Source organism: Pelodiscus sinensis, chromosome 20 (assembly GCF_049634645.1).
Source record: "Pelodiscus sinensis isolate JC-2024 chromosome 20, ASM4963464v1, whole genome shotgun sequence".
Classification (NCBI taxonomy): domain Eukaryota; kingdom Metazoa; phylum Chordata; order Testudines; family Trionychidae; genus Pelodiscus; species Pelodiscus sinensis.
In genome coordinates this window covers 25,454,044-25,480,518 of record NC_134730.1, presented here as the reverse complement: position 1 = coordinate 25,480,518, position 26,475 = coordinate 25,454,044, and the positions used below count along the sequence as shown (strand labels likewise).

The following is a 26,475-nucleotide window of genomic DNA, read 5'->3' as shown; positions in this document are numbered from 1 at the left end:
GTTTTGTATCTATAGCTGACAGTAAAAACCAACTGCTTTTTGGAAATCTGGTTTGTTGTATCTGTCCCATATGAGAATCTTTCCACTACTACCAACGGACATTTGATTGGGCCCAACTAATAAAGGTGTATCAGCAAAGTTAGAATTTGCACAAGCCACTCTAAACTCCCCTAGAAATTCCCTTTTATCCTGCCGCTGTGCCTCATAACTGTCACTTCATTAATTCACACCCCTGTGCCCATTCCAGTCGATTGTTCTTGGGATGTCGAACAGGCGAGCTGTCTGTTTAGTTGTCTCTCTTGCTGTTAAATGGTATGTTCCAAATTGCTGAGTGTTCTACTGAGAGATGCCAGTATGGGCACTACCACAAAACTGGCTGCTCCGATCTGCCAAACAACGTAGACCGCTGTCTGCCAGCTGTTCAACGGGGCTTAATAGAGCAGTAAGATTTATAAGGAAGTAAAGGTAAAGTACTTTCTGGATTCAGGTTCAATGTCATTGGTATATATGTCACTGCTAAATGGATTTGATGGATTTCTGGCAAAGAGGTCCCTGTCAAATGTGAGAGGTAAAAATACACTTCAGCTGTGGTCTTTTTGGGGAGGTAGGACATGGAATGTTGAGTGACAAAACCTAAATCTGGCGTCAATTGATGTAATTCTACTGAAGTCAATAGTGTTTTGCCAATTTATAGTGGTGAGGAATTGGCCCATGGAACGGTAGGAGTGTTTTGCAGATGAGGGCCATCCAAAATATGATCTAAAGAGGAGAAAATTGGCCTCTTTCACTCATTAGTGACCATTCATTGTGTTTTTGTGTCAGCTTCAGGCATTTCTGGTTCATCAGCCTCCAGAACATGATGTTGTTAACTTGGGTGTTATCTTCATCAACAACCAGCTTCTAACTAAACAAACCTCTCTCTCTGAAACATACTGTGGGTGAGGGGAGGGCGGGAGCCCTCAAAAGTCATTTCAGGAATATAAATCTTTCTTTACTAGATACATTCACAGAGGATAGGTCCATCAATGGTTATTAGCCAGGATGGGTAGGAATGGTGTCTCCAGCCTCTGTCAGAAGATGGAAATGGATGACAGGGGAGGGATCACGTGATGATTCCCTGTTCCGTTCACTCCCTCTGGGGCATACCTGGTATTGACCACTGTCAGAAGACAGGATACTGGGCTAGCTGGACCTTTGATTTGACCTAGTATGACCGTTCTTATATTCTTTCTCCCCAGCCCCCCAAAAATCCTTGTGTCTAATACGTTTGGGAAATACCCTGATTTTCCACAATTCAATAAAGACAGATTAACGTTTGGAATTCTTTGCACACATTCACGACATTTCTCATCACTCTGATTGCATCCTCCATCCCAAATACCATCCTTAGAAATGTGGTTGACCAGAATAAGAGAATTATGAGAAATGGAATGGCTTGCTGCCTGTGTGAGATTAATAATTGTCTGGTTTGAGGAAAGTTGGGAGGGAATGATAAAAATGTAATGCTATAAAGCAACTATAAAGGCAATGGACCAGATAGCTAGCCGGTTTAAATCAACATGTCTCCACTGACTTCAATAGAGCAATTTTATACCAGTTGATAGTCTGGATTAGATATACATATATATAATTGCTATAACTCTGCTATACTGACTTAATTCGGCTGTTTCCTCTTCGTTTCTTCTTTTTTTCTTATCCATATGAAAATAATTTGTGCTGTCAACAATTCTGTTCACTGCAAATAAAAATGTAGCAACTGAAAGTTGGTATTGACAGTTTCAGAGATTGAAAGTTCTAACTGAGATGCAGGCTAAATTTTTTCTCACAGCACCAAATTCTTATTTAAAATACTGAAGAAGTGTACTTTGTATATCACTGATGGCATTTCAAAACCCCAGATCTGCATGGGAACAAATGCCACTGAGAACAGTGACACTATTGACTGCCCATGTGACACTATCCCTAAGAGTACCACCTCCAGATCTGTAAAAATAGCACAACAAAACATGTATTGAGCTAAATGTTTTGAGCCACGTAAGAGCTGCAAGGTCACTGAAGTGGATTATAATAGTCTCCCAAACTTTGCTGTTGAACATTACAGATCTGAGGGCCAGTCGATGGGATATGCTTCTTGATAAGAGGGCAAATGGGAGTTAGGAGCTAGTTCAGGCTGGGTAATCTTTAGGGATTTTAGGGAAAGTCATACTCTGGGACCCTGCGGGTTTTTTGTTTGAGCTGAGGAAATGGGAAGAGGAGGAAGATACCAGGAGAGAGTTAGGAGGACCACAACCTGGGAGAAGGCAAAATGAGAATGTAAATTGTACACAGCCCACAATGAGCCCAGGAGAGAATGAACCAAACATCCTAGTCTGGTTTTAGAGGTTCTGCATATTCACTAGATCTTTTGAATATAAAGATTTTAAATGAAATCCTGGCCCCGCCAAAGACCATGTGGAATTTGCTATTGACTTTAATGAAACAAGGATTTCATTTACAGAATACAATTTTCGCATCCTCGTGGGACCCAAAGTCCCATGCGTAAAAGTGATTTAGGCACCTAGGAGTCTAATTCCCATTGACTTTGAAATACGGTTTAGGTGCTTTTGAAAATGTTATTCCTTGGCTGTGTCTAGATTGCACACCTTTTCCGTAAAAGGGATGCAAATTAGACACAGTGCAATTGCAAATGAAGCGGGGATTTAAATCTTCCCCACTTCATTTGCATAAACATGGCTGCCGCTTTTTTCCGGCTCGGGGCTTTGCCGGCAAAAAGCGCCAGTCTAGACAGGGATCTTTCGGAAAATAAAGCCTTTTCCGAAAGATCCCTTATTCCTGATTTTAAGAGGAATAAGGGATCTTTCGGAAAAGGCTTTATTTTCCGAAAGATCCCCGTCTAGACTGGCGCTTTTTTCCGGCAGAGCTCCAAACCAGAAAAAAGCAGCAGCCATGTTTATGCAAATTAAGTGGGGGGGATTTAAATCCCTGCTTCATTTGCAATTGCGCTGTGTTTAATTTGCATCCCTTTTATGGAAAAGGGATGCAATCTAGATACAGCCCCTTAGGTATACTGTAGAGATGAGCAAATACAGACAGAGATGGAGAATCAAGAGGAATTGAAGATTGCATTGTATTTTCCAAAGACTATCCACAAATTATTCATGAAAAAATTATACTTTGTGAGCAACTGGAACAAATGTGTATATTGAGCTGTCCCCAGGTGCACATCCTTCGGTGCCTGCAATTGGTAATATTTGATGTAGATGAAAATAAGACCTATGCAGCAGAGAAAATATCCCTGACAGGATAATGTTCAATTTAAATAAACAGTCTTTAATGAGATCTGTTATTACCTGCCATTTTGTCATGCTCCAGCATGCTGTCTTAAGTCTAATGTTTCCAAACGCTGTCATAAATCTTTTCAGCCTAATCTGCTTCTGAAAATTTGAGCTAATGTCTCTCCTGCTTCATAGTAAATAAATTACAGCTAACATCACAGTGGGTGGGTGAATCTAAAGCTCTCTTTGATAGCCCCCTTGCAGCAAAGCATTTTTTCCTGGTTTGAAGAAAAAGATTATGAAGCTTAACAATTGAAACAAATGGGTCTTGAGGTAAGCATATCATTTTGATGAATATACATGTAATGCCAACAGTAGGCCCAAACCTGGGACCTCAGTGCATGAACCTCTGCTGCATGAGCTAAAAGCTAGCTGGCTCTCAGCTAAGCAGACTCATTCTTTCTCTAAGTGCCACTGCATGGGACAATGAACCACACCCAGTAGGTGTGTGAGTTACATATCTGTGGTAAGTTCTTTCAATATTAATTGTTTGAATAGGGTCCTTATTCAAACAGAGTGGAAACTCAATTACTGAGGCCTGGTCTACAGTAGGACCTTAGTCCAAAATAACACCCCCAAGATCGAATTTGTAAACAATTCATCCATACTACCAAGCCAGTTATTCCGGAATAAGGACCCATGGAATTCAAATCCTGTAGTCCTGCTTTTCATGAGGCATAAAGCAAATTTGGAACTTATACGTCTGAAATAACATTAGTGTGGATGCTCTAACTCGAACTAACTGGCCTCCAGGAGGCCTCCCGCAGCTCCCCAGAGTGTTTCTTGGGGCTCTGAGTCTGACGTAGCGCGTCCACATTAACGGAGCTTTCCTCAGACGACATTTGATTCTTCCCCGTCCTGAGGACACGGAACTTTGAACGTGCAAAATCAGGTGCCCAGATGTTGAACTTAGTAAATTCGAAATAATCTCCTAGTGTAGACATGGCCTTGAGTTTAATGAGACTATTTGTGTCAGTCCCATAGCTCCAGATACCAGTTCACAGAATCAAGCTTAACATTTAAATATTACGGGGATGGATCTTCAACTGGTGCAAGTCAGATGAGCTGCATTGACTTCAGATATAGCGGATCTGTCCTTCTAGCCCTCTTTAGCAGAAGCATTCTGAAGTGCTTGACAAATTACACCAGAGCATCACTTCATCACCACCGAAATGTAGCCACCTCTTAGATGGGAGTAGATATGCAAAAACTCAATAGGTTCAGTTGATCTGATGCCCCAATTAATACAGGGAAGAAATAGCTATAACGCCACTCCGGTGTACCTGTATGCATGTGTTTGGCATTGAATGAACAGTGGGTTCTCTTTTTTTGTTCATAAGCTTGTTATTGGAGAACAACTCTCCAGCAACCAAACTCAGAATGAAACACAGTAGGAGAAACTTGACGCAGGAGACCTTTCGAACAGTTCAACTGAAAAAAGTGCTTGTACTTCCTCACCTCTGTCTCCCTCACTACAACTATTGGGATAAGGTGAGGACATAGTTTACTGCTAACTGCTCCTGCTTTGTGGTGGAACACGGTACTTATGGGACTGTCCATAATTTACGTAATGCATTAGGAGGTGGGTGGGTATCTAATTTTGCATGTTTGTGTCTATGTTTCAAAGTGTTACAAGGGTGGGTGAGTCGTAGAAATTACCCCCAAAATGTGTCATATTACTTATGGACAACCCACATCCAATCACAAGCAGAATGGACAATGCATATTTTTTTATGGGAAAGCTCTGGAAATGAAGTTAAAAATGAAGTGAGTTGTATAAATACATAAATACCCCCAAACTATTTGAGATCCCACATAATTAACATAATGCACTTTGGGTCAGATTCTCTTCTGGCTTACATCAATTGAACCCAAGGGAGTTACGCCGATGGAATTCCACCCTTAAAAAGAAAAATGATATTTTTCCTAAAAGTAAATTGAAAGGCATTTGACCTTCCTAAACTCTAATCCATAGTTCTGTGCATTGCCTGCAAGATTTGACCCCCCTCTTCACATCAAAACAGGAGAAGAAAGTTTAGGCCTTCAGTGACAGGTAAATGACTTCATCCAATGGAAAGGAAGACACATGGAAAACCGTATTCAGCTTCTTCTGGCATTGGACTTCTGTCTGTACGGTGCATACAATAAAACCACTAAAAATAATACTGCCTTGGCAGTTAAAAAGCATCCATGTTCTTTTTGTACTGTTTAAGTCTCCAGATGTGTTGCAAGAGGAATACAAAACAGTTTATACTGTTTTATTCAAGGAATCCGAGGAATTTCAACTTTTCCTTCACATCTTCACTTTCCAATGAGCAGTTTTTGAGCTAAGTGCCAATAATAATCTACTAGCACACTACCTGCTTTTCTTCTCTGAAGATGGCTTTCCCCAACCCTAATGTGCGAAGACCACAGGGGCCATCCCCATCCCCGACCACTGTAGGCTCAGCCGTTCAGCTGGATTTCAGTGCTTTCTTAGGGCCACCATGGCTGCCACCTTGATAAATGAACTTGCTACTAGGAAAGAACAAAATCCTTTAATCATTTTCAAACATTAAATTCCATCATGTCTGGCCCGTGAATGTAAAATTCACTTTCCAGGAAGGATTTACCAAAGTTGATACCTTGTCCTGGCAGCATGTTAACTGTACGATTAGCAGGAGGGATTTTTTTTTTCCTTTTGGGCTTTGGTGCATTTGCTAGCACAAATAGAACAACGCCCTAATCCGCCCCAAGTGGCTGAAGGTGAACACGATCATCTGTTGCTTTGTTTGTCACGGGCTTATTCCAGGGCAGAACAAGGACTAAACTTCAAATAGGTCATCCTTCCCCATCCAGCCTTGAAAGCGTTACGTCTGTGCTGGTTTCTCAGAGGCAAATACACCATCTGGTGCCGAACCAGTGGGGTCAAATAATGTTCTCACCATTTAGCGTAATTAACTCCAACCGCCCGTCTGCTGCAAGTCCCCAGTGCAGCCAACACAAGCAAAGCTGGGCCAAGACGAAATTTCTCCTCATTATTAAACCCAAATCTAAGTACTTGTCTGTCTGTAAAAACAGAGCAAAGGGAGGAAAACTGAAACCAGCGAACAGGGTCTGAGGTTTCAATAAATGTCAGAGAGCGTCAACTCTGTTTGGATTGCAAATTATTGCTGGCTGATGGTCTATTATTTTACAACTAGCGATTGCTGTCAAGGAGGAGGGGGGAGGGAGAGAAAGGATTCTCGAATCGCAGCCAGAAAGGAACAGAAGTTACAAAATCCTGTAACAATTGTTAAAAAAAAAGGTGCTTGAATGACTTGAATGTTTGCAAAAGTTAGATCTTATATAAAGTGTGTCTCAAGTGACAAAGTCATTGTCCTGCTCCAGAGGAACTTGAAATCATCAAGAGAAGGTCAGCTGTGCCCAAGGGGATTTGGTCTCCCCATGTCCTGCTTCCAATGGAGTGAAGTCGACGCACAGGTCTTGAACACACAATAGTGCCAAAGCCCCCAACTGCTTCAAGGCGAGATAATATTTTCCCAAACACACTGGAGGGGTACACATAAATCATTTCAATGAATGGTGCTGAAGGCCTGTTTGTAAATGAACTAAAAATTAATGAGTGATTATTCCTTAATATACATCATGTGATTGCAAGGTTTGGGTTCATAGGTTCCCTGCTGACCATGAGGCACAGATGGTTAGAAGGGAAGGAGATAATTGGTGTATTGGCAGGGAGGACTGTGGATAATGGGACATACTTCCTAGGATGTGGCTACACTTTCTTGCCCTGACAGCTAAGGGGAGAGACCAGGAGTCAGTGAAGTAGCTTGTATGCTGTTGCTTCCAACTTAGCTTCCCTGTTTCTGATGGCAGAAGACCAAATTGGGAAGAGAAAATTCCTCTTATCAAACACCTGTCAGGTTGAGTCTCGGTTCAACACCTCAGATGGGACTTCTCTGAGAACGCCCTGCCAAGAAATTAGAGAGCAGCCACACTTAAACCTTCTAGAAGTTGGGAAGAGCTTGGCTTCAGACCTCAATGTCCCATTCGGAGCCTTCCTTCTTTTGGGACTAAACCTAGCCCACCAACCAGGATCTCTTGTAACTTTGCAGGTTGGGCCCATCTTTAAGAAAATATGTCATTGCTGCCTGAATACAAACATGCTAAAGATCACGTGGCTCTGAGAAATACAGTAGCAGAGATATTTTACATGGCAAACAGATGTCACTTTAGGTCTGTGTTTTAAATGAAGCAACATAGTTTATGATGGATTATTCATAGGGTATTCATAGGGTGCCCTCAGTCCTTTGCTGTGTATGCTATCCAATAAATGACAACTGATCTCTAAGACTATGTCTATACCTCTTCACTATTTTGGGATACCGGAATAGCTATCACGCATCTTAACAGCAAACCCGTTATTTTGACATATAACGGGATCGCTATTCTGACATCCCTTCAAACCTCATTCCACAAGGAGAAAGGGATGTTTCAGAACAGCAGGTTATTTCGAAATTTGGCACCAAATCTGGGTAGACAGCACCAAATGACAAATTAAGCTATTTCAAAATAAGTTCTTCGCTTATTTCAACCTATGGGGCATTGTAGACACATCCTCAGATCTTGCTTTCACCATCCTGGATTCTACCTCTCCCAGAACATCTTGCTACACAACGGAAGTCCTTGGAGAAGATGACGTTCCACACATCCTTCAGCCTGAAAAACATGGAAGGACTGGGTCATTAAATTAATGGCAGTGAGCAGGGCATGGAAAACGACTAAACAATTGTATCTTAATCTTGGCCCCAATCCTTATTTTCCAGTAAAGGAAACACGTCACTCAGGGAGAGAACTGTCACTCTGGACCAAATCTATGTGTTACCTTCATGCAGTGCACAACATTACAGGTTGGACCTCCCTGGTCCGGCACCCTGGGGTCATGACTGGTCCCAAATGAGGGAATTTGCTGGATCAGGGGAAATCCCCTACTACTGACCCCCTCAGCCTGCCACCCCTCAGTGCCTCTAGTGCCGTTTCTCTCTTCAGTTGCCCCCTCTGCCTCTGGCCCCCACTTACCACCACCCTAGCTGGATTGCTGCCGACCTCTGGCCCTGGATGGACTGCCTGCCAGGCTAGCCACAGCCAGGGTGCCGAGCTGCGGGCTCAGCCCCTGCTACTACAGCCAGTCATGGGCTCCAGCCTCAATTCTGGCCCTGCTTCCATGGGCTGTCAGGGGCTACAGCCCGGCACCAGCTGCTATGGACTCTGGCCTCTAGCTGGGCTGCTGACCCACTGCCCCTGGCTTCAGCTGGGCTTTCAGATGCCAGCTCTGGTCCCAGCCTTCCAGGGCTCTCTGTTCCAGTAACATTTGCGGTCCTGTCAGACCAGAGAGAGCCAGTTTTGTGAGGTGCTACCTGTAGCGGAAATTAAGGAAGGGCAAAGCACAGGCGATGCTAGGAAATGAATAAGACTCCTGGCACACTGCAGGAAGCATTTTGGCTGGTCTTTATCTGAGGGTTAAGGACTGCTAGTGTAAACCCAGCTTTTCCTCCTTTCAACAGCCTGGCTTCTTTCCTTACTATTGTATACACTTCTTTTCAGTTTTATAGCATGTTCTGCTCTGCCAAGTATCCACCCTTCTCTGTCAAATCCCTCTTATTCTTCTTCCAGCAAGCCTTACAACCTTTTTAACGATACTCTCGACATCTGCTGATAATTGAATTGTTCCTTCCTCTCCTTCCTTTTCTTCTCTTTTTCTCCCCTCTTGTCTGCCCTGAGGATTGGACACCTACCGGCACTTTGCGCCTTGGAAAATGTCTTCATCAGCCTCCCAGTCCTTATTCATTCTGAGTAGCACTTATGTGAGTAATCCTATTAGGTCCTCGTGAAACGGCATGTGTAGATAAGTGGTACTCTATGGAAGTCTTTCATTCATTGCCAGAAGATGTTGTGAAGGCTGGAACTTTAACAGGGTTCAAAAAAGAGCTAGATAAATTCATGGAAGATAGGTCCATCAGTGGCTATTAGCCAGGATGGATATGAATGGTGTCCCTACGCTCTGTTAGAAGCTGGGAATGGATAACAGGGGAAGGATCATGTAATGATTCCCTGTTCTTTTCATTCCCTCTGGGGCACCTGGGCCACTGTTGGAATATAGGATACTGGGCTAGAAGGACCTGTTGTCTGACCCAGTATGGCCGGTCTTATGTTCTTATTGTATTCTGTGTCCCTCACTGCAGGTATCTGTGTAAGGGTTTCCACATAAGACTATTTAAGTGTTCTCCAGGACAAGGGGCATGTCAGTCTCTGGACTAAATCGGTTTCCTTTAAACAACAAGGCTGTGTCTACACTGGCCACTTATTCCGGAAAATCAGTCACTTTTCCGGAATAACTTGCCAGCTGTCTACACTGGCCCCTTGAATTTCCGGAAAAGCACTGATGATCTACTGTAAGAAATCAGCCGCTTTTCCAGAAATACTATGCTGCTCCCGTTCAGGCAAAAGTCCTTTTTCCAGAAAACTGTTCTGGAAAAGGGCCAGTGTAGAGAGCACAGTAGTGTTTTCCACAAAAAAGTCCCGATTGCGAAAATGATGATCGGGGCTTTTTTGCGGAAAAGCGCGTCTAGATTGGCCATGGACGCTTTTCCGGAAAAAGTGCTTTTCCAGAAAAGCATCCTGCCAATGTAGAGGTGCTTTTTCTGGTAATACTTATAACGGAAAACTGTTCCATTTTAAGCATTTCCAGAAAAGGGTGTCAGTGTAGACGTAGCCCAACAGTTGATAGGATCTGTCCCCCAATTTTTAAAAAAAGCCACCTACATTAACAGCATCATAGGAATGACTTTTTTAAGTAGAGTATTGTCTCGTGTATATGGCATAAAATGTACAGCACCATGAAAAGAGAGAATAAAGCACAGAGCCAGTAACTACCTATTTAATTCTTTCACCTGCATAATATTGAAGCAATCATTGCATTGTAAAAAAAATATTTTTGAAAAGTAGGGGAAGAGGGTGCATAAATCAGGGAAAAGGATTTCCAGGAATAAAAGAGTGATTATGCTCTCAGATATCCATCCCTCCCCCAATTCTCTCATGCACATGAACACAGCAACTGATTATAAAAATTGCAACTTTCAATTTTGTACCAACAATATCCTGGGAAGGCTGCCTCTCTTTCACCCTAGAGCAAAGGAAAGAAGCCAAAACAATCAACCTCTCTTGTACAGATTTTAAAATGGGCTCTGTTTACACACGGTTGTGTGCACCTCTAATACCTGTAGACGGTTCTACCTACCAAATTTCTGATTGTGCCCTTGAAGCTTAATTTAGCTCATAGCGAAACCAAGGAAGAAGCAAGAGATTTGAGAATTCACCCAAGAGCTTCCCTCTTGACCCCCATCTGTGCAAGTGCAATGTGAACTCTTATTCAGCTCAAAGTATTTCTGATAGAACAGATTTTCCACTGGCAAAATGCTGATTCCACCACAGTGAAACATCCTTCAGGAGTGAAATGATTTCACCGGAAATTTGAATGAATCATTACAAAAATGGTTTGATCTGGGAAGGTCGAAATGTGCCATTTTTGACTCTCCTGATTAATTTTACCCTGCTCTAGTGTAATATAAGACGACACTAAAGTCAAAATGTTTCAGAATGACAAAAGCATGGTCGTTCCAAGCAGCATTCCAAGCAGCGTTCCCTGTAATCTGAACACTTGTACCAGCATCCAGGAGACATTCAAATCCCACCCAGCTGATTAGCAGAGTGCTCCCAGGGCCCAGAGCCAGAAGCATGTGTTTCTACTGGTGGTGCACATCTGTATATGCCTTGGTGCACAGAAAAAAATATTCCACACATGGATGGAAAAGCTTAGAGGGACCACTGGTTCTGAGCAGTGCTGGGTAGAACCTAAAGCTCCCTTGACTGAGTGGGAAATCTGAACGCAGGTGTACGAGGAAGCAGTGTTACATCCCTTCAACTGCCAGTATGTAAAACTCAGCAGAGCATAAGGGAAGGCAAGGAGAGCTGAAAGATTTGCCGGGTCCCTGGGTAAGGTGGAGTGGGTCCCAGTTCCATGCCCCTGGAAGGGGTGGAGCCTCCCGTCAGCAGGCCTGGGGAAGACATTTGAAACACATCTTGTGGAAGCTCTCGATACACATCTGGGCAGCATGCAGGGTATTCACCTGGTAGCACTTAAGACCATCTAACAGGAGAGCCACGGCCATCAAGTGGGAGAGTGACTTGCTAAACCTCTCTAGCTCTATTGACTGGGACAGAGGAGAACCAGCTCAGAGTTTTCCAAAGACATGCTAGAAATGCCCCTAACACAATGGGCACTTGGGCCAGGCATGCCTTTGCCCAGATTAACTTCACTTTGCAGGAAGAAGGATCCTGAAGCCCTCAGGTGCAAGAATTCAGCCAGAACCAACTTTGGCCAAGGGCCCGTTACCGAGGACAGAAGTGGACATCTTGAGCGGCCTGTTTCAGGGTTTAACTGCACATAGAGCCAGAAAGATTTCCCTAATATCCAGTGTTGTCTTCAAGTCGTCATTGTCAAGTCCAAGTCAAGTCTCAAGTCACTACAATTCAAGTCTTAAGTCGAGTATCGAGTCCCTAAAGTCACTTTCGAGTTAAGTCCCAAGTCAAGCCTCAAGTCTTAATTTAAAAAATGTCAAGTCACTTTTGTACAAGCCATCAATATCGGCATTTTCAGACAATTTTTTCACTAAGTCGATTTAACAAAATTAGCAAGTCTCAAGTCGAATCTCAAGTAAAAAACAATGAACCCGAGTCGAGTTACCAAGGCGACTTAAGTTGGACTCAAGTTCAATTCGTGGGACTCAAGTCAACAATTCTGCTAATATCTAACCTGAATACTCCTTGTTGCAAATTAAACCAGCTTCTTCTCCAATCTCCAGTGGACGTGGAGAACAATTGTTCACCATCTTCTTCATAGATGGCACATTTGAGGACTTATCAGGTCCCTCCCTCAGTCTTCTTTTCTCAAGATGAAATATACCCAGTTTTTTACACCTCTTCTCATAAGTCAGGTTTGGCAGGGGCAAGAGAGCAGTTGCCCCAGGCCACAGTGATTCCAAAAGGTCTGGGGCGGTCAGATCCTTGAGCCCTTTAAATCGTCGCTGGAGTATGAAGCACTCCGAGCAGCTCGGAGGCCTTGGGGGGGTAGAGGGCGTGGCACGCTCTGGGCAGCACTCCTAACCCCACCCCTTTGCCTGAGGCTCCACCCCTTCCAGAAGTGTGGAGCTGACCCCTCCCCCCCACTTTGCCCAGGAGCCTGGTAAGTCTGTCAGCCTGCCTGAATTTGCTAAGCGTTTCCATCATTTGTGTTGCTCGCCTCTAGACTGTTTCCAAGTTAGACACATCTTTCCTAGCATACGGTGCCCAGAACTAGACAAAAACTCCAACTGAGGCTTCACCAATGCTAATCAGAGTGGAACAATTCCCTCCACTGACCTGTCTACAACCCCCCTTTTTTAAATACAGCCCAAAATGATGCTAGCCCTTTTTTGCAGCTGCATCACGTTGTTAACTGATATTCAATATGTGAACCACTAGAACCACAGATTCTTTTCAGTGGAATTATCAGCTAGCCATTAATTTTCCCCTTTGCTTGTGTGCATTTGGTTTTTCCTTCTTACGTGTAGTACTTTGCACTTGTCTTTACCAAATTGCATCTTGTACCAGGTCTACAACCGAACCTATATGACCCTTCGCAATACACCCTCCTGGTCTGACAGCAAATCTATGATGACCACACTTTACGTGTGAATTTTCAACCAGTTTCAATAGAAACAAAAGTTTATTTGTTAAAAGCAAGGAGGGGAGAGGGAAATGGCTTTTTCGTCTCTCCCCCCGCTTTTACAACCAAATTGTTACTTTTTTTACACCTCCATTAATTTTTTTCAGAATTGTATAATTTTGATTGACCTTTGACACTGGGATAATGTATTTCAATGACATTAGAAATGTTGGGACCGGCTGTGTTATTTACACCAAGTCTTAAGTTCACCTTAGGACATACACAGATAATTCTTTAACCATGTTCAGAAAATCTCCGTCTCTAAAGCTAGAAAGAGCAAATGAAATCTCCAGAATGTTTAAACTCAAACTTGAATGTGTTTCAATGGAACAAATAGGCCCGTCATCAGCTTCTCCACCCCAGGAGGTGATTGATTGACTGGCAGCGGGACACAGAGACTTTTCACCTTGAGCTCATGGATTCCAGTTTAACTGAGTGTTTCAGTTATTACCACACGACTGCTTTTCAACTGCCTTCTATATGATGAGTTGGCCTAAGTCGGGTTCGTGATGGACAGGATATGGCTAACAGTACAGATCACCATCAATACAACTGGCACCTCTGTTTGAATTCTCAGCCAAGAGGCAGGGACTTGGCCTTGAATGGACATAGCAGATGAACTATTAATAGGAGGCTCTTCTATGAGAGACCTGCAGGTAAGTGGGGAACCTGGCATTGGTGCTACATTTATTAAATAAACTAGATTTACTTGGCATGGCTTGGATCCTTAACTCAAATAAGGTTTGTTTTTCTTCTTTAATTATTGTTCTGAGGTGGGGCTGGGGAGGAGGGGGTCAGTTTGCAGGCTGCCCCCAGGGAGAGAGAGGACAACCCCAATCCTCTCTTACTGCTTCATAGAATCATAGAACACTTTTGAGAGGTCATCGAGTCCAGTCTCCTGCACCCATGGACATAGGCCTGGTGAGAAATGCCTGTCCACGGCTGGCTGGGGGACAGACAGACACACAGACAAACAGACACAAAACCAGACAACCTCTCTGAAATATATAGTAGAGAGCTGTCCCTTTCTCCACCCCTGCCCCCTGCTGGCCTAATGGGGTTATATCTGTCCTGATCCCCATCTCTGGCCCTTTGTTGCCCCCTGTGGTCATTCTACAGTATAACTGTCCCGTCTGCTATAACCCTCCCTTTCCATTTTATGAGAAACATTAGAATTCCAGGCACATCCCATTGTCCTGGTGGAACCAAACCCTGACTTTGCTTTAAGCTAAGACAGGAGGAAGCTGCCTACTTAATTTGGTGTTGCTAGTTCTTACTATTGAGGAGGAGTTCTTGAACAAATGGACTCACAGATGGATGGATTGGCACACAGGTAGACAGACAACATTTCTAAAACATATTGTAGATAAAGGGCATTGGTATCCAGGGACTATGTCTTCTCCCCTTTTATCAGCACCGAATGTCTTGTAGAGATGTACTTTGCTCACGTACAGAATTTTTAAGCCACATCTTTAAGGTCCTTAATACTTGTTACTTCCGGAAAATAGAAACAATATCACATTCTGGCTGTGTCTAGACTACATGCCTCTGTCGACGGCGGCATGTAGATTAGCCAGATCGGCAGAGGGAAATGAAGCCGTGATTAAAATAATCGCGGCTTCATTTAAATTTAAATGGCTGCCCCGCTCTGCCGATCAGCTGTTTGTCGGCAGATCGGGGCAGTCTGGACGCAACGCGCCGACAAAGAAGCCTTTCTTGATCAGCACAGGTAAGCCTCATGAAACCAGGTTTACCTGTGCCGATCAAGAAAGGCTTCTTTGTCAGCGCGTCGCGTCCAGACTGCCCCGATCTGCCGACAAACAGCTGATCGGCAGAGCGGGGCAGCCATTTACATTTAAATGAAGCCGCGATTATTTTAATCGCGGCTTCATTTCCCTCTGCCGATCTGGCTAATCTACATCTGTATTTCCCCACTCTGTGATCCACCAAGGATACCAGCTTTAGACTCTGGGCTCCTCTGTTATCAGCTCTCTTGGGCAAAGACCCACGTTTCTCTCCTGACTGGGATATTTTCAGGCTGTCTAGTTCTCTGCCTACACTGTGTTATCCCCAGCAGGCTTGACCACCTATACCAGGCCAGAGTCTGCATTTTGTTTTCTCTTCAGAGACTATCAACTATGTAACAGCCACAAGTTATGAGTTACCATAGGGCACATTTGACATAAGCACATTGTTCCCTCAGGTGAAAGGACTACAGAAAAAGGCATATTGAAAACAATAAAAGAAACTATATGCCTGCTAACCAGAAGTCATCCATCAATCTCATGGGACCCTTTGTCAGGCAAAATTCTTCCCATCCTTCCCAGGAAGAAAAGGAGTCTCTGTCAGACAGAAGGGTCTGTCCATTTGCTGTACCCCAAAGAAGGCCCCGAGTCAGTTTAAACTCAGGCTACTTACCCAAAAGTCTTCTCTGTGACTGTTGCTTTCTGAATCCAGTTTAAACTAGTACAAGCAAGACTCAGCAGGAGATGGTGCAAACCGAATTAATTTGTCTAATCACGCTCCACTGTGTTTAGTTCCTGGAGGGACTGTTGTCCCGCATTGCCGTGGAATGACATGCAATCCCTTGCCCACAATGGTACATATGCTTAATACAGCAAGAGCTCCACAAGAAGTTCCTGCATCTGTCACCACTTGCATATTGATTGTGCCCTTTGTAGCCACAGGGCCAGCATTATTTGCCCATGTTTGGGAAGACCGTAAGTGTCTGTACATGGATAAACTTAAAAAACAACAAATAGTCCTGCAGCGCCTTAGAGACTAACAAAACACAGACATGGTATCATGAGCTTTCGTGGGCACAACCCACTTCTTCAGATGAAACTTTTCAACAGGAAAATTGTTTATGGAGTACGAATCATTATAAATCTTAACCATCCCTGATGGACACCAATATGGTTACACCAGAGATGAAATTGTCCCTATTTCTTCCTTCATTTAAGGCTAATTTGAAATGCACAAACAGGACTGAAAGTAGCAAGCCCCAATGACTGAACATGCACTTTTATGGTTAAAGAAAGAGTAAGCTTGAGTTAGATTAACAGCTTCAAATTTCAACAGCGCCCTCCCCCCATCCACCCACAATCCCCCTCCCGCCGCATTGCTGTATTGGGATTAAAGGGTTTAATGCAATTTGTTTCTAATTTGCTCTGTATAAACCATATATCCCATCTTGAACAGAGTGGGAGGCAGAGAGAACTCACAATTCATTGCTTAATGGTTATGGCCTGACATGTGATTGTGTAAAAAAAAAAGGCACCCACTTACCCCACAGGTTTGCCCTCTGTGGTCTTGAGTGCTGGGCTCTTAATGTGTGTACTAAATCTTATATTGCTTTGGGTGTCTGCTAATCCACTGGTCATGTCTCATTTCAGTCATATGGGAGGTGATCTGTCGTCTTTGTTATTTGTCTGTCCAGTGCTTGGGTCAACGGGTCTTGATCATTGATGGGGATTTGTAGGTACTTCCGTGATGGAAATAATACAACCGATGATATATTGCTTTAGATGTCAAAAATGCATCCCTGAGTAAGCATTTCAAAGCTGACCCAGCTATGGAAGGGCATGTTGTCCGGAGCCAAAAGAGAAATACTAGCTCAACAGAACAGTTCACTAAGTTCCAGTTGGAAAAATCTTTTCTTAGTCCTGGTCTACACCATGGGGCAATGTTGAACTAAGGGACGTAACTCCAGTGATGTGAATGGTACTTGGTCCTGCCATGAGGGCAGGGGACAGGACTCAATAAACTCTCAAGGTCCCTTCCAGTTCGATGAGATAGGTATATCTCCATATATTATTACATTAATGGCGTAAGTGGAGTTGACATATCTTAGTTTGCATTGTCGCTACATGTCCACTAGGTGGAGTCAGCACGAGAAACTCTCCCATTGACTCCCCTTTTTCTTCTTCAGCCAGCAGGAGTACCAGAGTTGATAGGAGTGCAATCAGCTGGCAGTTTGCAGGTCATTACTAGATCCCCTAAACTGACTCCTGGGAGATCGAATCCTGCAGCACGAATCTCCCCAGAAGTGTAGACAAAGCCTTACAGATATACAGAGATGTCCTGGTGTCACGGTAACGACACGGTAACATTAGACGAGGCACTAACATAAAAGGGTCTGGTTTGGATTTAGGAGCTGAGACTAATTCACCCAGCTGGCAAATCAGATAAACTCATCTTGTTAATTATATACTAAGCAAAGCAGCTTTGTTAAAGAATCGTGTAGACCCCAACAGGGTATCCAAAGTGCCAATGACCAATTCTGCTCCTGCTACAGTCATCCTCTCCTACTTCAGTCCTATTGATTTAAGTGCTTCAAATTTAATTTAAGAGTTTGATTCATTTTAATTTGATTTAAGAATTTCAAAGACATCGTGTTATGAACCAGAGCTCCGCTTTAGAAATCCACTCTAGATAAAGTCACTGTACCTGCAACAAACAGCAGAGGTCCTCTATGAGGGAGTTGCCATTATGGGGGCGGGAGGGAAGAAATAATGCCAATTGCATAAACTAAACAACTTGAGATCAGTTGGATTGAAGAACCAACATCCCCCAAAAGGGCAGGCTTAGTACAAAACTAAGCCTCTGATCCTGCAAATTCTGAGACATGTGAGGAACATTGTGAGTAGACCTGAGGAGTTTCATGGTATTATTCTGAAGAGTAAAGATACTTGCATCCCTGCTTGCAGAACTGGAGACTAGAAAAAACTGCCATGGCAGTCTCATGAAAGTAGATTCATAGTTGATTGGAAAATTCTGAAAAAAATGATAAAAAATGCTACAAAATTCATAAAAATAATTCCCTCTTTTGACTACCTTTTCTTCCAGTGGGATCACAAAAGGCTATTCAAATAGGCTACATCTAGATTGCACGCCTTTTTTGACAAAGGCTTTGTCGACAGATACGATCAGTATTCTGTCGAAAAAGCAAGCCGCTTTTTCGACAGAGTCTAGACGCTCTCTTTTGAAAAAGCTCAGTTTCCATGCAATAGTGCCTTTTTTCAAAAGAGTACTTTCGAAAAAAGGCATTATTCCTCGTACAACGAGGTTTACCACTGTCGACAAAACTGCTGCGTTCTATCGACTTACTGTCAATAGAATGCGGCGGTGGTGTAGACACAGGTAGGCTACGTCTACACTGGCATGATTTTCCGAAAATGCTTTTAACGGAAAAGTATTCCGTTAAAAGCATTTTCGGAAAAACACGTCTAGATTGGCAGGATGCTTTTCCACAAATCACTTTTTGCGGAAAAGCATCCATGGCCAATCTAGATGCAGTTTTCCGCACAAAAGCCCCGATTGCCATTTTCGCGATCGGGGCTTTTTTGCGGAAAACAGTACTGTGCTGTTTACACTGGCCCTTTTGCGCAAAAGTCTTTCATAAAAAGACTTTTGCCCAAACGGGAGCAGCATAGTATTTCTGGAAAAGCACTGATGATCTCACATGAGATCGTCAGTGCTTTTCCGGAAATTCAAGCGGCCAGTGTAGACAGCTGGCAAGTTTTTCCGCAAAAGCAGATGATTTTGCGGAAAAACTTGCCAGTCTAGACACAGCCGTATAGTTTTGTTGACAAAAGCCAACTTGTGTTGACAAAACCCTGTAGTCTAGACACATCCATAGCTTCTCTGGTGCTGATTTGCCACCTCTGTAATCTGTCTGGCCCAGAATACAGAAGAAGAAAAAAATACTTGAAAACAAAATTGCATTTTTTGCAGTCATCCAAGTATTTTCCATTGAAGGCTGAGTCCAAATACTGGGTGCAGGGTTACAGCTTATGACATGGCTAGTTCACCCCAGTTTGGGACAAAAAAGACTGAACTAAAATGGAAGTGAATATATGATGGATATACTCATTCTTCAGCTGCCTTCAGCTTGCTAAACCACCCATTGGGCTGACCACCCTGAGCTCAAATATTGTTTAATGTGGGAATAAAAAGAAAATAAAAACACCATAGTCCGAGTGTTCCATGCCGCTGCTTCCAATACACCTCTGGCCTCCCGGCCTCCTGCACAGTCGATTCATTTTCTCTTGACAGGAGGGCCACAACGTTCTCAGGACATCTTGGATGGAAGAAAGAGGGTAGGAAGCAAATCCACTGTGAGTTATAAAATGTGATGGGAAATAGTACCCTCCACCACTAGCTTAATGTACTAAGTGCATTGATCGCTTTGAGAATTGTACTTAGACCAACAGCTGGGAGCACAACTGTAATTGGGGAACAAAACTGTGATCTGATTTTTTCTTTTTTTTTTTAACGTACAACTAATGGTGAAATAAACCCCCTGTGCAGCAGTGTTGAGTAGTCCCATTACAGCAGTAACATATTATAAAGGATTGAGTTTCATGACAATTAGCTTCTGGCAGCAGTTTATTACCCCATTTGAGATTTAAAACACAATTGCCTCTTACCCCCCAATGCATTCCAGCAACGTTTAAGTGTCTGGAACTGACACTGTAAAACAATAATAGAGTGACAAATCTCCGTCTGTCTACGGCTTACACAGCGTGTGGGTTTGTTTGGAGAGTATAAAATGTAAAATAGAGTTGCATCATTCAAGAAACCAGCTCTCCCTCCTCCTCGCCTCACAGATTAAGGAATTGGGGGAAACAATTTATATTATATATAAAGCAATTTATAATACACACACAGACACACTTTGTGCCTGCAGTTAGGTCACACCAGAGGCACTGCTTCATTGTGCAAGGTACTGAACAAAGAGCAAAAAAGACAATCCCTATCCAACATAATTTACAGTTTAAATATAAATAAACAAGTCAAATAAAAGATCAGGGAAAGGAATTGTCATTATTCTCACTCTCAGGCCTTGTCTCCACATAGCAGGACATTGATGCTCCAGAGATGGATCTCCCAGAGTTTGATTGAATGGGTTTGGTAAGGACCTGCTAAATCGACTGCTGATTGTGCTCCTGTCGACTGCAGTATTCCATCAGGACATCAGCAGTAAGGAAAGTCAATGGGAGAGTTTATAGGAGTGTTGTGAGCAAGACACCAAAAGTCATTCTTCCACTCTACTCTGCACTGATTTGGTCTCAGTTGGAGTATTGTGTCCAGTTCTGGGCACCACATTTCAAGAAAGATGTGGAGAAATTCAAGAAGGTCCAGAGAAGAACAACAGAAATGATTAAAGGTCTAGAAAACATGAGCTATGAGGGAAGACTGAAAAAATTGGGATTGTTTAGTCTGGAAAGGAGAAGACTGAGAAGGGGCATGACAGCAGTTTTCAAGTATCTAAAAGGGTATCACAAATGGGGGGAAAAAATTATTCTCCTTGGCCTCTGAGGATAAGACAAAAAGCAATGGGCTTAAACTGCAGCAAAGAAGGTTTAGGTTGGACATTAGGAAAAACTTCCTAATGGTTAAATATGGGAATAAATTGCTTAGAGAGGCTGTGGAATCTCCATCACTGGAGATATTTAAGAACAGGTTAGACAAACACCTGTCGGTGATGATCTTGATGGGGCTTGGTCCTGCCATGAGGGCAGAGGACCGGACTCTATGACCACTCAAGATCTGTCCCAGTTCTAGTGTGCTATGATTCTACAATCTCGTGCAGTGCGGATGCTGCGGAAATTCAAACTAAGATACACCAACTCCGGCTGGGTTATTCACGTAGCTGCAGTTGTGAATCTTACTTCTGTTTTGTCATCTGGTGTAGACCTGGCCTCAAGAAATGAGAAACAGCACAGGAAAACAGAGGCCATGTTTATATGCATTCTGCTGCATATCTGGGGGTAGGGCCTGTCACTTCCTGTCTCTTTCTTTGTTCAGATTGAACCTCGCACAATTGAGCCCCCATCTCAGCTAGGGCCTGTGGGTGCTACTGATCTATAATGAACAGTAAAACAATTAGAGCAGTCACACTGCACGAAATGGCCGTCAAGTGACAAAAATCTAAGGATCAGTAATATATATAATTTTTAAAAGGCAGAAACTATGCCCAGATGGCTTGGACTGTCTGGTGGGGAAAGCTCTTTATGAAGAGATGTAATTTAGGCGAGGCTTTCAGTAATGACATTTTGTGACGTTCAGAGCAGCTGAGTTTCACCAGGACAGGCCCTGGCAGTATAACTCTGGCTGCCTCCTCGGAGCTATGAACGGTCAAAACAATGTTAAGGTAGTGGCATTAACTTCACTCTTTTAACTCCAGCTCTTAAAGGTCACCACACTGATTCAGTTTTCCAGTTTCAGCTTTTCCCATCTCTTTTACTGGATGGCAATTAGGTCATTGGGCCACATGCCTTGGACATTGACCAACGAGGTCTTCGTTTTCCTCTAAATATAGCCATCCTTTTTTTAGCATTGTTATTCTTCCCACTCCTCCCCCCGCCTCCCGCTTGAAAGTCATTTTAGTGCTGCTGAAAGGTGCCAGGTCGACATCACTGGAAAATGAGGTTCCAACGCTGCTCTGTTGATCCAGAGAGTAGCCTGTGTTTACCCAGAGCACATTGGCAGCACACGCTAAGGTTGCACCACTCCGCCCAACCAGGCTCAACCCTGTCTGGGAGGAACTCGGATAGGTTAGTCTCTTGGCCTTGTTAACCCAAATCCTCCCTGCTCAGACAGCCAAGAAATTTACCAAGTTCTCTTGTTCTGGCTGTTTTTCAGCTCAAAGAGAGGCTCGAATTGCACCGTTGGCTATATTGACACGCCTCTTCTATAGAGCGCATTTTAAACAAAGCACAGGGAGAGAAAATGACAAGGGGCACCGTTCTTCCATTGTGTTAGCCAACTCTGAGATTTGCTTAGGCTTGGACCATATCACTGGATCTGTGCAGACGCACGGGTCAGCCAATGCAGATCCCTTCCCAGCACTGGCTCCTTCCATTGTATACTCTCCAGCAGAGCAGTGTCTAATAGGAAATGAATAGAAATGAAATTCTTGTGCCCTCTTGAGATGTACAGTGCCTAGCACTATGGGGGAAAACTGATCCAGAGTAGAGCTTCTAGATATTGCTGTGACAAATTTTAAAGAACAGTCTTTGAATTAATAAGTAAAAATCATGTTAATGAGCCAATTCACCTGAAATATGGGTTGTCTAGATATACTAAATAATCTGATCCACCTTGTACAGGTTGTACCTCTCTAGTCCAGCATCCTTGGGACCTGACCAGTTCCGAACCAGAGAATTTTCCAGACCATGGGAGGTCAATATTGTCTAGCAGCATGACTGACACTTCCACTGCTTAATGGGCTGTTAGAGGAAATTTAGGGGTAAAGTAGAGCTAAATAACAGCCCAGAACACTGACAGCCAGGACTGTCACAAAATTTATGGGGCTGCAGAAAACTTGCTCACAACCATGAAAAGTAGACATCCAGCTACATAAAAGGTGGATCTGCTACCATCTAACCTCCGAATGTACCTGCAGATTTAGCCATGCACATGCTAGAATCAATGCCCTGGCAAATAGCAGTCTCAAAATTGCACAGAAAACACCCTTTAAAAAGTGGTTCTTAATCAGCACTCAGAGATTTAATTACTGGATTGCCACTGACATGTTTAAAGAGAAAAGTCATGTCAGCTCATGCTGGCTGAGCCTTCTTTTCTCCCTTGTGAGTGTCAACATAAGAAAGTGGAAGCTTCAGAGATTAACATTGGAAGTGCCACTGAATCATCGAGGCTGCTCTTTTGTACATGAGTGTCATTAAGTTTCCTCCTAAGGGTAAGGGCAAGGAATCTGGAATTAGTCCAATATCCAGAATTCAAGAAACCAGCTGAATAGAACCTAACCCTGCCATGTGACTTCCTCTAGGGCTTTATATCTTACCCAGTCTTCCTGGGTGTCTCATGAAAAGGCCAATGGCTGTACATGGGGCCAGGTGGTGATGGGGATGAATTTGGGTGCTTATCAACAGAAATAGACCCACTAGGTGCAGAGCCACAGATCTTGGTGGGATGATCAAAAGAGACCATTCTCTGAATTGAATTTCAGCACAGTTCCTGTTGAAGTGAATGAGGGGATGGAGCAGAGTACAATTTTAGAGGTTACGGGCTTCCTGCAGGTTGAACCACTATAGTCCGTCTCTCTCTAGTCCAGCAGCATCCATGGTCCAGCATGATTTTAGTTAGCCGGATGTCTTCTTATTAGGGGTGTGGCCAAGTTTCCCACGGTCCCATAAAGTTTGTGTATAACCAGCAGTTCTGGCTCTCCGTGATCTGTGCTGTTATTTGGCTCTAATTTACCACTAAATGTCTCCCAAGAGCCCAGTAAGCAGTGGAAGTGCTGGTAATGCTGCTAGATAATAGTGACTTCCCATGGTTCAGCAAATTCTCTGGTTCAGCACTCGTCTGGTGCCGAAATAGAGAGGTTCAACCTGTTCACTATTGCCTGCCCCTTCTGTGGTCACCACACCAGTGCCAAGTGAGTGCAAATTAAGCTAACAGGACTTCTCACATGCTGAAGAGTAGACGAGTGCACAAGAGCTTACAGTATGTGTAAGCACTTTGGGGGCAGGTACTGTTTCTTACCATATGTTTAAATAGCACCTAGCACAATGGAGTTTGGATCTCTCCTGGGACCTCTAAGCACACTTGTATTATAGGTTAATGACAAATACCTCCCTGGGATTATGTTATACCAAGTAACATACCATGCGCATTGCTTTAATACCCACCGGTTACTAAAACACTGTAAGGACCATCCCTATATGATTCCTGTATTTAATCGCTAATGCATATAAAATGATCATTAAAAACATCTGTGAATATACAATAGCACTGTAAATATTGAAATACAATGCAACTTTCACTGAAAGCCTGAACACAGGTTTATGGCCCAAGTCAGCATTAAACATTATTTGCTTAAAGCAGTTGTGCTTTCAAATAAAATGGTGTCAAACCCTTCATAGGAAAAAAAACAAAAAACAGTGCCTTCATCACTGTGCTACCAATAGGTTTTTAATTTCCAAGTTACTGCACTTTTGTTGTTTGCATTTAAGAGGATCAAAAACAGTTAGGGTATGTCTACACTAGCCCCCAGTTCGAACTAGGGAGGCTAATGTAGGCATTCAAACTAGCAAATGAAGCCCAGGATTTAAATAACCCAGGCTTTATTTGCATGTTCCCGTCTGGCCGCCATTTTTAAATGCCACTAGTCCGGACTAACTGCCCGCAGCTACACACAGCAGTTAAACAGTCATTCGAACTAAGTCCTTAGTTAGAATTACCTGTTACTCCTCCTGGGTATGTCTACACTACCACCCTAGTTCGAACTAGGATGGTAATGTAGTCAACCGGAGTTGCAAATGAAGCCCGGGATTTGAATTTCCCGGGCTTCATTTGCATCTTGCTGGGCGCTGCCATTTTTAAATGTCCGCTAGTTTGGACTCCGTGCCGCGCAGCACGAACTAGGTTGTTCGGACTAGGCTTCCTATTCCGAACTACCGTTACTTCATGAGGAGTAACGGTAGTTCGGAATAGGAAGCCTAGTCCGAACTACCTAGTTCGTGCCGCGTGTAGCCGCGCGGCATGGAGTCCAAACTAGCGGACATTTAAAAATGGCGGCGCCCGGCAAGATGCAAATGAAGCCCGGGAAATTCAAATCCCGGGCTGCATTTGCAACTCCGGTTGACTACATTACCACCCTAGTTCGAACTAGGGTGGTAGTGTAGACATACCCCCTGGAATGAGGTATAACCCTTGTTTAATAAGAGGCCATTGAGGAAGCAGACTGGATCTTGCCATCCCAGGAAAACTAAAAAAACTTTAAACAAATCCACGATGAAGAACGTTAGCCAACCCTGGTTTGAAATGGCTGTCTGGGCTTTAATTAAAGCAAAATTGTGCAACCTGGCATTTTGCATTTCCCAAGATTATTATCTATTAAAAAGGGATTAATAACCTTCATTAACACTGGCAAGGTGGCCTGATAAAACATTAGCTTCTACATAATTAATAACGAAACTTGTGAAGATCTGTTTTGAAATAGGTCTCCAGCTTTAACAGGATTTTTTTTTCCCTTCTGTTGAACGCAGCCTTCAAAGCATTGACCTAACCCAACCACAGTAACAAGTGCCAGAAGGAGGGGGCGTGTGGATGGGAAATTGCCATCGCTGATAAAACAATATTCCTGCTGCTTGTTATTAAGATATACACTTACTTCTCTTCAGTCCACCAACCAGCCTTTTCATGAAGGGTGAAAAAAAAGCCCCAGGACAGGTTGGAAGGTAATATTATTAAAGGCACAGGGTCAAGCTGGTAGGTTTCGGGAAACTTTGTTGCCTTGCTATTTTGCTTTTTAAGATGGAAAATCATAATTCTTTTCGGCACATGTGGATTATGCATTTATACACCAGACACCAAGGTCAGCACTAGAGCTATCATCCCTGCAGCAACATATGTGTGCACATACCTCAGTCCAGATGAGCAGCCCTACAAAAATAAAGCCAGTTTCTGGTTCCGCATAACTTTCAACAGCTCTCGCTTGGGTAGGACAAACCACTACCTTGGTTTTATCCAGTAGCATATATCTGAAGTTCAAAAATGTGCTTCAGACACATTCATTCAGCTCCAGACACCCCTGTGTAGAGATGGTCATGAATTTTTCAACCAAAGAGTCGGAAAAGGCAGTTTCGTGGAAACAAACGGCTGGTAGAAAACGTCACCATATTGAAAATGCTTTTTTGGGGGGAAAGATTTCTCAAGTCCCAGATAGAAATGTAAAGCTAGATAGGACCTCAAGGGTGCGTCTACACAGCAGTGTTATTTCAGAATAACGTCCGTTATTCCAAAGTAACTTTGCGAGCATCTACACAGCAATTCCATTATTTCAAAATAATATTGAAGTAATGAGTGGCTTATTCTGGATTCTGGAAACGTCATTCTACAAAGAATAACACCTCTTCCAATATAGCTATTTTGGAATAGCAGTAGCGTGGACACTCCACTGCTCCTATTTCAAAACAGCTCCTCCCCCAGGTAATTAAAAGTAATTATTCCTCAAGGTGGCACATTCACATTAGGGGAGCCTGCCTTGGACTAATTACGAGGCTTCCATGTAGTGTAGACGTGCTATTTCAAAATAAGTTATTTCGGAGTATTTCTTCCTGAATAGCATATTCCGGAGTAAGTGTGCAGTGTAGACATAGCCCAAGTGATCTTCTCACCCATCTCCCCACATTGAGGCTGGATTGGGTACACCTCAACCATCCTTGACTGGTGTTTGTCAGAGGAAACTCAAAGAACTTGGCTTGTTTAGTCTAACCCAGTGTTTCTCAAACTGTGCTTCACGAGACATCTCCAGGGGCTCCACGAGGTCGACAAACTGGAAACATCGATAGGTACAACACATAC

The 26,475-nt window shown here is 43.3% G+C and overlaps 1 long non-coding RNA gene across 1 annotated transcript in view; it reads left to right on the top strand.

Annotated features, from left to right (window-relative positions):
• The first annotated feature begins 365 nt into the window (after positions 1-365).
• The window catches only part of LOC142819130 (uncharacterized), a 74,876-nt gene continuing 48,766 nt past the window's right edge, over positions 366-26,475 (top strand). The window contains exon 1 of the long non-coding RNA XR_012896920.1: positions 366-465. This is a non-coding gene — a long non-coding RNA (uncharacterized LOC142819130). The remainder of the gene's footprint in view (positions 466-26,475) is intronic.